The sequence below is a fragment of the Hypomesus nipponensis genome, chromosome 17, assembly GCF_054491055.1.
Source record: "Hypomesus nipponensis isolate SF chromosome 17, ASM5449105v1, whole genome shotgun sequence".
In the NCBI taxonomy this organism is placed as follows: domain Eukaryota; kingdom Metazoa; phylum Chordata; class Actinopteri; order Osmeriformes; family Osmeridae; genus Hypomesus; species Hypomesus nipponensis.
In genome coordinates this window covers 47,393-57,990 of record NC_140377.1, presented here as the reverse complement: position 1 = coordinate 57,990, position 10,598 = coordinate 47,393, and positions in this window count along the sequence as shown.

The window sequence follows — 10,598 nt, the reverse complement described above, 5'->3', positions numbered from 1 at the left end:
AACGTGACAAAATGAAGATAGCGTGGCTCATTGGCTGGTCCATTCCCATGATGCAAGGGAAAAGAGGCACGTCAAAGGGGCCCGTCAAGTTTGGGGCCTCTGGGGCCTTCCTAGGCAGAGTTATGGGCCCGACAAAAGGGCAGGGCGAATTTGGTCCAAAAAATCTCAAAATCCAGTCCAAAACATGCCCGTAGAGGGGACTCTGATGAACAGACCAGGCCAAGTTTGGGGCCTCTGGGGCCTTCCTAGGCAGAGTTATGGGCCCGACAACAGGGCAGGGTGAATTTGGTCCAAAAAATCTCCAAATCCAGTCCAAAACATGCCCGTAGAGGGGACTCTGATGAACAGACCAGGCCAAGTTTGGGGCCTCTGGGGCCTTCCTAGGCAGAGTTATGGGCCCGACAAAAGGGCAGGGCGAATTTGGTCCAAAAAATCTCAAAAACTAATTCAAAACATGCTCTTAGAGGGGACTCTGATGAACAGACCAGGCCAAGTTTGGGGCCTCTGGGGGCTTCCAAGGCAGAGTTATGGGCCCGACAAAAGGACAGGGTGAATTTGGTCCAAAAAATCTCCAAATCCAGTCCAAAACAAGCCCGTAGAGGGGACTCTGATGAACAGGCCAGGCCAAGTTTGGGGCCTCTGGGGCCTTCCTAGGCAGAGTTATGGGCCCGACAAAGGGGGAGGGCGAATTTGGTCCAAAAAATCTCAAAATCCAGTCCAAAACAAGCCCGTAGAGGGGACTCTGATGAACAGACCAGGCCAAGTTTGGGGCCTCTGGGGCCTTCCTAGGCAGAGTTATGGGCCCGACAACAGGGCAGGGTGAATTTGGTCCAAAAAATCTCAAAATCCAGTCCAAAAAATGCCCGTAGAGGGGACTCTGATGAACAGGCCAGGCCAAGTTTGGGGCCTCTGGGGCCTTCCTAGGCAGAGTTATGGGCCCGACAAAGGGGGAGGGCGAATTTGGTCCAAAAAATCTCAAAATCCAGTCCAAAACAAGCCCGTAGAGGGGACTCTGATGAACAGGCCAGGCCAAGTTTGGGGCCTCTGGGGCCTTCCTAGGCAGAGTTATGGGCCCGACAAAAGGGCAGGGCGAATTTGGTCCAAAAAATCTCGAAAACTAATTCGAAACATGCTCTTAGAGGGGACTCTGATGAACAGACCAGGCCAAGTTTGGGGCCTCTGGGGCCTTCCTAGGCAGAGTTATGGGCCCAACAAAAGGGCAGGGTGAATTTGGTCCAAAAAATCTCCAAATCCAGTCCAAAACAAGCCCGTAGAGGGGACTCTGATGAACAGGCCAGGCCAAGTTTGGGGCCTCTGGGGCCTTCCTAGGCAGAGTTATCGGCCCGACAAAGGGGGAGGGCGAATTTGGTCCAAAAAATCTCAAAATCCAGTCCAAAACAAGCCCGTAGAGGGGACTCTGATGAACAGACCAGGCCAAGTTTGGGGCCTCTGGGGCCTTCCTAGGCAGAGTTATGGGCCCGACAACAGGGCAGGGTGAATTTGGTCCAAAAAATCTCAAAATCCAGTCCAAAACATGCCCGTAGAGGGGACTCTGATGAACAGGCCAGGCCAAGTTTGGGGCCTCTGGGGCCTTCCTAGGCAGAGTTATGGGCCCGACAAAGGGGGAGGGCGAATTTGGTCCAAAAAATCTCAAAATCCAGTCCAAAACAAGCCCGTAGAGGGGACTCTGATGAACAGACCAGGCCAAGTTTGGGGCCTCTGGGGCCTTCCTAGGCAGAGTTATGGGCCCGACAACAGGGCAGGGTGAATTTGGTCCAAAAAATCTCAAAATCCAGTCCAAAACAAGCCCGTAGAGGGGACTCTGATGAACAGGCCAGGCCAAGTTTGGGGCCTCTGGGGCCTTCCTAGGCAGAGTTATGGGCCCGACAAAAGGGCAGGGCGAATTTGGTCCACAAAATCTCAAAATCTAATTCAAAACATGCTCTTAGAGGGGACTCTGATGAACAGGCCAGGCCAAGTTTGGGGCCTCTGGGGCCTTCCTAGGCAGAGTTATGGGCCCAACAAAAGGGCAGGGCGAATTTGGTCCAAAAATCTCAAAATCCAATCCAAAACACCCCCGTAGAGGGGACTCTGATGAACAGACCAGGCCAAGTTTGGGGCCTCTGGGGCCTTCCTAGGCAGAGTTATGGGCCCGACAACAGGGCAGGGTGAATTTGGTCCAAAAAATCTCCAAATCCAGTCCAAAACATGCCCGTAGAGGGGACTCTGATGAACAGGCCAGGCCAAGTTTGGGGCCTCTGGGGGCTTCCTAGGCAGAGTTATGGGCCCGACAAAAAGCAGGGTGAATTTGGTCCAAAAAATCTCCAAATCAAATCCAAAACACGCCATTAGAGGGGACTCTGATGAACAGACCAGGCCAAGTTTGGGGCCTCTGGGGCCTTCCTAGGCAGAGTTATGTGCCCGACAAAAGGGCAGGGCGAATTTGGTCCAAAAAATCTCCAAATCCAATCCAAAACACGCCTGTAGAGGGAACTCTGATGAACAGACCAGGCCAAGTTTGGGGCCTCTGGGGCCTTCCTAGGCAGAGTTATGGGCCCGACAAAAGGGCAGGGCGAATTTGGTCCAAAAAATCTCAAAATCCAATCCAAAACACGCCTGTAGAGGGAACTCTGATGAACAGACCAGGCCAAGTTTGGGGCCTCTGGGGCCTTCCTAGGCAGAGTTATGGGCCCGACAAAAGGGCAGGGCGAATTTGGTCCAAAAAATCTCAAAATCCAGTCCAAAACATGCCCGTAGAGGGGACTCTGATGAACAGGCCAGGCCAAGTTTGGGGCCTCTGGGGCCTTCCTAGGCAGAGTTATGGGCCCGACAAAGGGGGAGGGCGAATTTGGTCAAAAAAATCTCCAAATCAAATCCAAAACACGCCATTAGAGGGGACTCTGATGAACAGACCAGGCCAAGTTTGGGGCCTCTGGGGGCTTCCTAGGAAGAGTTATGGGCCCGACAAAAGGGCAGGGCGAATTTGGTCAAAAAAATCTCCAAATCAAATCCAAAACAGGCCATTAGAGGGGACTCTGATGAACAGACCAGGCCAAGTTTGGGGCCTCTGGGGGCTTCCTAGGAAGAGTTATGGGCCCGACAAAAGGGCAGGGCGAATTTGGTCCAAAAAATCTCCAAATCCAGTCCAAAACATGCCCGTAGAGGGGACTCTGATGAACAGGCCAGGCCAAGTTTGGGGCCTCTGGGGCCTTCCTAGGCAGAGTTATGGGCCCGACAAAAGGGCAGGGCGAATTTGGTCCAAAAATCTCAAAATCCAATCCAAAACACCCCCGTAGAGGGGACTCTGATGAACAGACCAGGCCAAGTTTGGGGCCTCTGGGGCCTTCCTAGGCAGAGTTATGGGCCTGACAATAGGGCAGGGTGAATTTGGTCCAAAAAATCTCCAAATCCAATCCAAAACACACCCGTAGACGGGAGTCTGATGAACAGACCAGGCCAAGTTTGGGGCCTCTGGGGCCTTCCTAGGCAGAGTTATGGGCCCAACAAAAGGGCAGGGTGAATTTGGTCCAAAAAATCTCCAAATCCAGTCCAAAACAAGCCCGTAGAGGGGACTCTGATGAACAGGCCAGGCCAAGTTTGGGGCCTCTGGGGCCTTCCTAGGCAGAGTTATGGGCCCGACAAAGGGGGAGGGCGAATTTGGTCAAAAAAATCTCCAAATCAAATCCAAAACACGCCATTAGAGGGGACTCTGATGAACAGACCAGGCCAAGTTTGGGGCCTCTGGGGGCTTCCTAGGAAGAGTTATGGGCCCGACAAAAGGGCAGGGCGAATTTGGTCAAAAAAATCTCCAAATCAAATCCAAAACACGCCATTAGAGGGGACTCTGATGAACAGACCAGGCCAAGTTTGGGGCCTCTGGGGGCTTCCTAGGCAGAGTTATGGGCCCGACAAAAGGGCAGGGCGAATTTGGTCAAAAAAATCTCCAAATCAAATCCAAAACACGCCATTAGAGGGGACTCTGATGAACAGACCAGGCCAAGTTTGGGGCCTCTGGGGGCTTCCTAGGCAGAGTTATGGGCCCGACAAAAGGGCAGGGCGAATTTGGTCAAAAAAATCTCCAAATCCTGTCCAAAACAAGCCCGTAGATGGGACTCTGATGAACAGGCCAGGCCAAGTTTGGGGCCTCTGGGGCCTTCCTAGGCAGAGTTATGGGCCCGACAAAAGGGCAGGGCGAATTTGGTCCAAAAAATCTCCAAATCCAGTCCAAAACATGCCCGTAGAGGGGACTCTGATGAACAGGCCAGGCCAAGTTTGGGGCCTCTGGGGCCTTCCTAGGCAGAGTTATGGGCCCGACAAAGGGGGAGGGCGAATTTGGTCCAAAAAATCTCAAAATCCAGTCCAAAACAAGCCCGTAGAGGGGACTCTGATGAACAGACCAGGCCAAGTTTGGGGCCTCTGGGGCCTTCCTAGGCAGAGTTATGGGCCCGACAACAGGGCAGGGTGAATTTGGTCCAAAAAATCTCAAAATCCAGTCCAAAAAATGCCCGTAGAGGGGACTCTGATGAACAGGCCAGGCCAAGTTTGGGGCCTCTGGGGCCTTCCTAGGCAGAGTTATGGGCCCGACAAAGGGGGAGGGCGAATTTGGTCCAAAAAATCTCAAAATCCAGTCCAAAACAAGCCCGTAGAGGGGACTCTGATGAACAGGCCAGGCCAAGTTTGGGGCCTCTGGGGCCTTCCTAGGCAGAGTTATGGGCCCGACAAAAGGGCAGGGCGAATTTGGTCCAAAAAATCTCGAAAACTAATTCGAAACATGCTCTTAGAGGGGACTCTGATGAACAGACCAGGCCAAGTTTGGGGCCTCTGGGGCCTTCCTAGGCAGAGTTATGGGCCCAACAAAAGGGCAGGGTGAATTTGGTCCAAAAAATCTCCAAATCCAGTCCAAAACAAGCCCGTAGAGGGGACTCTGATGAACAGGCCAGGCCAAGTTTGGGGCCTCTGGGGCCTTCCTAGGCAGAGTTATCGGCCCGACAAAGGGGGAGGGCGAATTTGGTCCAAAAAATCTCAAAATCCAGTCCAAAACAAGCCCGTAGAGGGGACTCTGATGAACAGACCAGGCCAAGTTTGGGGCCTCTGGGGCCTTCCTAGGCAGAGTTATGGGCCCGACAACAGGGCAGGGTGAATTTGGTCCAAAAAATCTCAAAATCCAGTCCAAAACATGCCCGTAGAGGGGACTCTGATGAACAGGCCAGGCCAAGTTTGGGGCCTCTGGGGCCTTCCTAGGCAGAGTTATGGGCCCGACAAAGGGGGAGGGCGAATTTGGTCCAAAAAATCTCAAAATCCAGTCCAAAACAAGCCCGTAGAGGGGACTCTGATGAACAGACCAGGCCAAGTTTGGGGCCTCTGGGGGCTTCCTAGGAAGAGTTATGGGCCCGACAAAAGGGCAGGGCGAATTTGGTCAAAAAAATCTCCAAATCAAATCCAAAACAGGCCATTAGAGGGGACTCTGATGAACAGACCAGGCCAAGTTTGGGGCCTCTGGGGGCTTCCTAGGAAGAGTTATGGGCCCGACAAAAGGGCAGGGCGAATTTGGTCCAAAAAATCTCCAAATCCAGTCCAAAACATGCCCGTAGAGGGGACTCTGATGAACAGGCCAGGCCAAGTTTGGGGCCTCTGGGGCCTTCCTAGGCAGAGTTATGGGCCCGACAAAGGGGGAGGGCGAATTTGGTCCAAAAAATCTCAAAATCCAGTCCAAAACAAGCCCGTAGAGGGGACTCTGATGAACAGACCAGGCCAAGTTTGGGGCCTCTGGGGCCTTCCTAGGCAGAGTTATGGGCCCGACAACAGGGCAGGGTGAATTTGGTCCAAAAAATCTCAAAATCCAGTCCAAAAAATGCCCGTAGAGGGGACTCTGATGAACAGGCCAGGCCAAGTTTGGGGCCTCTGGGGCCTTCCTAGGCAGAGTTATGGGCCCGACAAAGGGGGAGGGCGAATTTGGTCCAAAAAATCTCAAAATCCAGTCCAAAACAAGCCCGTAGAGGGGACTCTGATGAACAGGCCAGGCCAAGTTTGGGGCCTCTGGGGCCTTCCTAGGCAGAGTTATGGGCCCGACAAAAGGGCAGGGCGAATTTGGTCCAAAAAATCTCGAAAACTAATTCGAAACATGCTCTTAGAGGGGACTCTGATGAACAGACCAGGCCAAGTTTGGGGCCTCTGGGGCCTTCCTAGGCAGAGTTATGGGCCCAACAAAAGGGCAGGGTGAATTTGGTCCAAAAAATCTCCAAATCCAGTCCAAAACAAGCCCGTAGAGGGGACTCTGATGAACAGGCCAGGCCAAGTTTGGGGCCTCTGGGGCCTTCCTAGGCAGAGTTATCGGCCCGACAAAGGGGGAGGGCGAATTTGGTCCAAAAAATCTCAAAATCCAGTCCAAAACAAGCCCGTAGAGGGGACTCTGATGAACAGACCAGGCCAAGTTTGGGGCCTCTGGGGCCTTCCTAGGCAGAGTTATGGGCCCGACAACAGGGCAGGGTGAATTTGGTCCAAAAAATCTCAAAATCCAGTCCAAAACATGCCCGTAGAGGGGACTCTGATGAACAGGCCAGGCCAAGTTTGGGGCCTCTGGGGCCTTCCTAGGCAGAGTTATGGGCCCGACAAAGGGGGAGGGCGAATTTGGTCCAAAAAATCTCAAAATCCAGTCCAAAACAAGCCCGTAGAGGGGACTCTGATGAACAGACCAGGCCAAGTTTGGGGCCTCTGGGGGCTTCCTAGGAAGAGTTATGGGCCCGACAAAAGGGCAGGGCGAATTTGGTCAAAAAAATCTCCAAATCAAATCCAAAACAGGCCATTAGAGGGGACTCTGATGAACAGACCAGGCCAAGTTTGGGGCCTCTGGGGGCTTCCTAGGAAGAGTTATGGGCCCGACAAAAGGGCAGGGCGAATTTGGTCCAAAAAATCTCCAAATCCAGTCCAAAACATGCCCGTAGAGGGGACTCTGATGAACAGGCCAGGCCAAGTTTGGGGCCTCTGGGGCCTTCCTAGGCAGAGTTATGGGCCTGACAATAGGGCAGGGTGAATTTGGTCCAAAAAATCTCCAAATCCAATCCAAAACACACCCGTAGACGGGAGTCTGATGAACAGACCAGGCCAAGTTTGGGGCCTCTGGGGCCTTCCTAGGCAGAGTTATGGGCCCAACAAAAGGGCAGGGTGAATTTGGTCCAAAAAATCTCCAAATCCAGTCCAAAACAAGCCCGTAGAGGGGACTCTGATGAACAGGCCAGGCCAAGTTTGGGGCCTCTGGGGCCTTCCTAGGCAGAGTTATGGGCCCGACAAAGGGGGAGGGCGAATTTGGTCAAAAAAATCTCCAAATCAAATCCAAAACACGCCATTAGAGGGGACTCTGATGAACAGACCAGGCCAAGTTTGGGGCCTCTGGGGGCTTCCTAGGAAGAGTTATGGGCCCGACAAAAGGGCAGGGCGAATTTGGTCAAAAAAATCTCCAAATCAAATCCAAAACACGCCATTAGAGGGGACTCTGATGAACAGACCAGGCCAAGTTTGGGGCCTCTGGGGGCTTCCTAGGCAGAGTTATGGGCCCGACAAAAGGGCAGGGCGAATTTGGTCAAAAAAATCTCCAAATCAAATCCAAAACACGCCATTAGAGGGGACTCTGATGAACAGACCAGGCCAAGTTTGGGGCCTCTGGGGGCTTCCTAGGCAGAGTTATGGGCCCGACAAAAGGGCAGGGCGAATTTGGTCAAAAAAATCTCCAAATCCTGTCCAAAACAAGCCCGTAGATGGGACTCTGATGAACAGGCCAGGCCAAGTTTGGGGCCTCTGGGGCCTTCCTAGGCAGAGTTATGGGCCCGACAAAAGGGCAGGGCGAATTTGGTCCAAAAAATCTCCAAATCCAGTCCAAAACATGCCCGTAGAGGGGACTCTGATGAACAGGCCAGGCCAAGTTTGGGGCCTCTGGGGCCTTCCTAGGCAGAGTTATGGGCCCGACAAAAGGGCAGGGCGAATTTGGTCCAAAAATCTCAAAATCCAATCCAAAACACCCCCGTAGAGGGGACTCTGATGAACAGACCAGGCCAAGTTTGGGGCCTCTGGGGCCTTCCTAGGCAGAGTTATGGGCCTGACAATAGGGCAGGGTGAATTTGGTCCAAAAAATCTCCAAATCCAATCCAAAACACACCCGTAGACGGGAGTCTGATGAACAGACCAGGCCAAGTTTGGGGCCTCTGGGGCCTTCCTAGGCAGAGTTATGGGCCCAACAAAAGGGCAGGGTGAATTTGGTCCAAAAAATCTCCAAATCCAGTCCAAAACAAGCCCGTAGAGGGGACTCTGATGAACAGGCCAGGCCAAGTTTGGGGCCTCTGGGGCCTTCCTAGGCAGAGTTATCGGCCCGACAAAGGGGGAGGGCGAATTTGGTCCAAAAAATCTCAAAATCCAGTCCAAAACAAGCCCGTAGAGGGGACTCTGATGAACAGACCAGGCCAAGTTTGGGGCCTCTGGGGCCTTCCTAGGCAGAGTTATGGGCCCGACAACAGGGCAGGGCGAATTTGGTCCAAAAAATCTCAAAATCCAGTCCAAAACATGCCCGTAGAGGGGACTCTGATGAACAGGCCAGGCCAAGTTTGGGGCCTCTGGGGCCTTCCTAGGCAGAGTTATGGGCCCGACAAAGGGGGAGGGCGAATTTGGTCCAAAAAATCTCAAAATCCAGTCCAAAACAAGCCCGTAGAGGGGACTCTGATGAACAGACCAGGCCAAGTTTGGGGCCTCTGGGGCCTTCCTAGGCAGAGTTATGGGCCCGACAACAGGGCAGGGTGAATTTGGTCCAAAAAATCTCAAAATCTAATTCAAAACATGCTCTTAGAGGGGACTCTGATGAACAGGCCAGGCCAAGTTTGGGGCCTCTGGGGCCTTCCTAGGCAGAGTTATGGGCCCGACAAAAGGGCAGGGCGAATTTGGTCCACAAAATCTCAAAATCTAATTCAAAACATGCTCTTAGAGGGGACTCTGATGAACAGGCCAGGCCAAGTTTGGGGCCTCTGGGGCCTTCCTAGGCAGAGTTATGGGCCCAACAAAAGGGCAGGGCGAATTTGGTCCAAAAATCTCAAAATCCAATCCAAAACACCCCCGTAGAGGGGACTCTGATGAACAGACCAGGCCAAGTTTGGGGCCTCTGGGGCCTTCCTAGGCAGAGTTATGGGCCCGACAACAGGGCAGGGTGAATTTGGTCCAAAAAATCTCCAAATCCAGTCCAAAACATGCCCGTAGAGGGGACTCTGATGAACAGGCCAGGCCAAGTTTGGGGCCTCTGGGGCCTTCCTAGGCAGAGTTATGGGCCCGACAAAAAGCAGGGTGAATTTGGTCCAAAAAATCTCCAAATCAAATCCAAAACACGCCATTAGAGGGGACTCTGATGAACAGACCAGGCCAAGTTTGGGGCCTCTGGGGCCTTCCTAGGCAGAGTTATGTGCCCGACAAAAGGGCAGGGCGAATTTGGTCCAAAAAATCTCCAAATCCAATCCAAAACACGCCTGTAGAGGGAACTCTGATGAACAGACCAGGCCAAGTTTGGGGCCTCTGGGGCCTTCCTAGGCAGAGTTATGGGCCCGACAAAAGGGCAGGGCGAATTTGGTCCAAAAAATCTCAAAATCCAATCCAAAACACGCCTGTAGAGGGAACTCTGATGAACAGACCAGGCCAAGTTTGGGGCCTCTGGGGCCTTCCTAGGCAGAGTTATGGGCCCGACAAAAGGGCAGGGCGAATTTGGTCCAAAAAATCTCAAAATCCAGTCCAAAACATGCCCGTAGAGGGGACTCTGATGAACAGGCCAGGCCAAGTTTGGGGCCTCTGGGGCCTTCCTAGGCAGAGTTATGGGCCCGACAAAGGGGGAGGGCGAATTTGGTCAAAAAAATCTCCAAATCAAATCCAAAACACGCCATTAGAGGGGACTCTGATGAACAGACCAGGCCAAGTTTGGGGCCTCTGGGGGCTTCCTAGGAAGAGTTATGGGCCCGACAAAAGGGCAGGGCGAATTTGGTCAAAAAAATCTCCAAATCAAATCCAAAACAGGCCATTAGAGGGGACTCTGATGAACAGACCAGGCCAAGTTTGGGGCCTCTGGGGGCTTCCTAGGAAGAGTTATGGGCCCGACAAAAGGGCAGGGCGAATTTGGTCCAAAAAATCTCCAAATCCAATCCAAAACACACCCGTAGACGGGAGTCTGATGAACAGACCAGGCCAAGTTTGGGGCCTCTGGGGCCTTCCTAGGCAGAGTTATGGGCCCAACAAAAGGGCAGGGTGAATTTGGTCCAAAAAATCTCCAAATCCAGTCCAAAACAAGCCCGTAGAGGGGACTCTGATGAACAGGCCAGGCCAAGTTTGGGGCCTCTGGGGCCTTCCTAGGCAGAGTTATGGGCCCGACAAAGGGGGAGGGCGAATTTGGTCAAAAAAATCTCCAAATCAAATCCAAAACACGCCATTAGAGGGGACTCTGATGAACAGACCAGGCCAAGTTTGGGGCCTCTGGGGGCTTCCTAGGAAGAGTTATGGGCCCGACAAAAGGGCAGGGCGAATTTGGTCAAAAAAATCTCCAAATCAAATCCAAAACACGCCATTAGAGGGGACTCTGATGA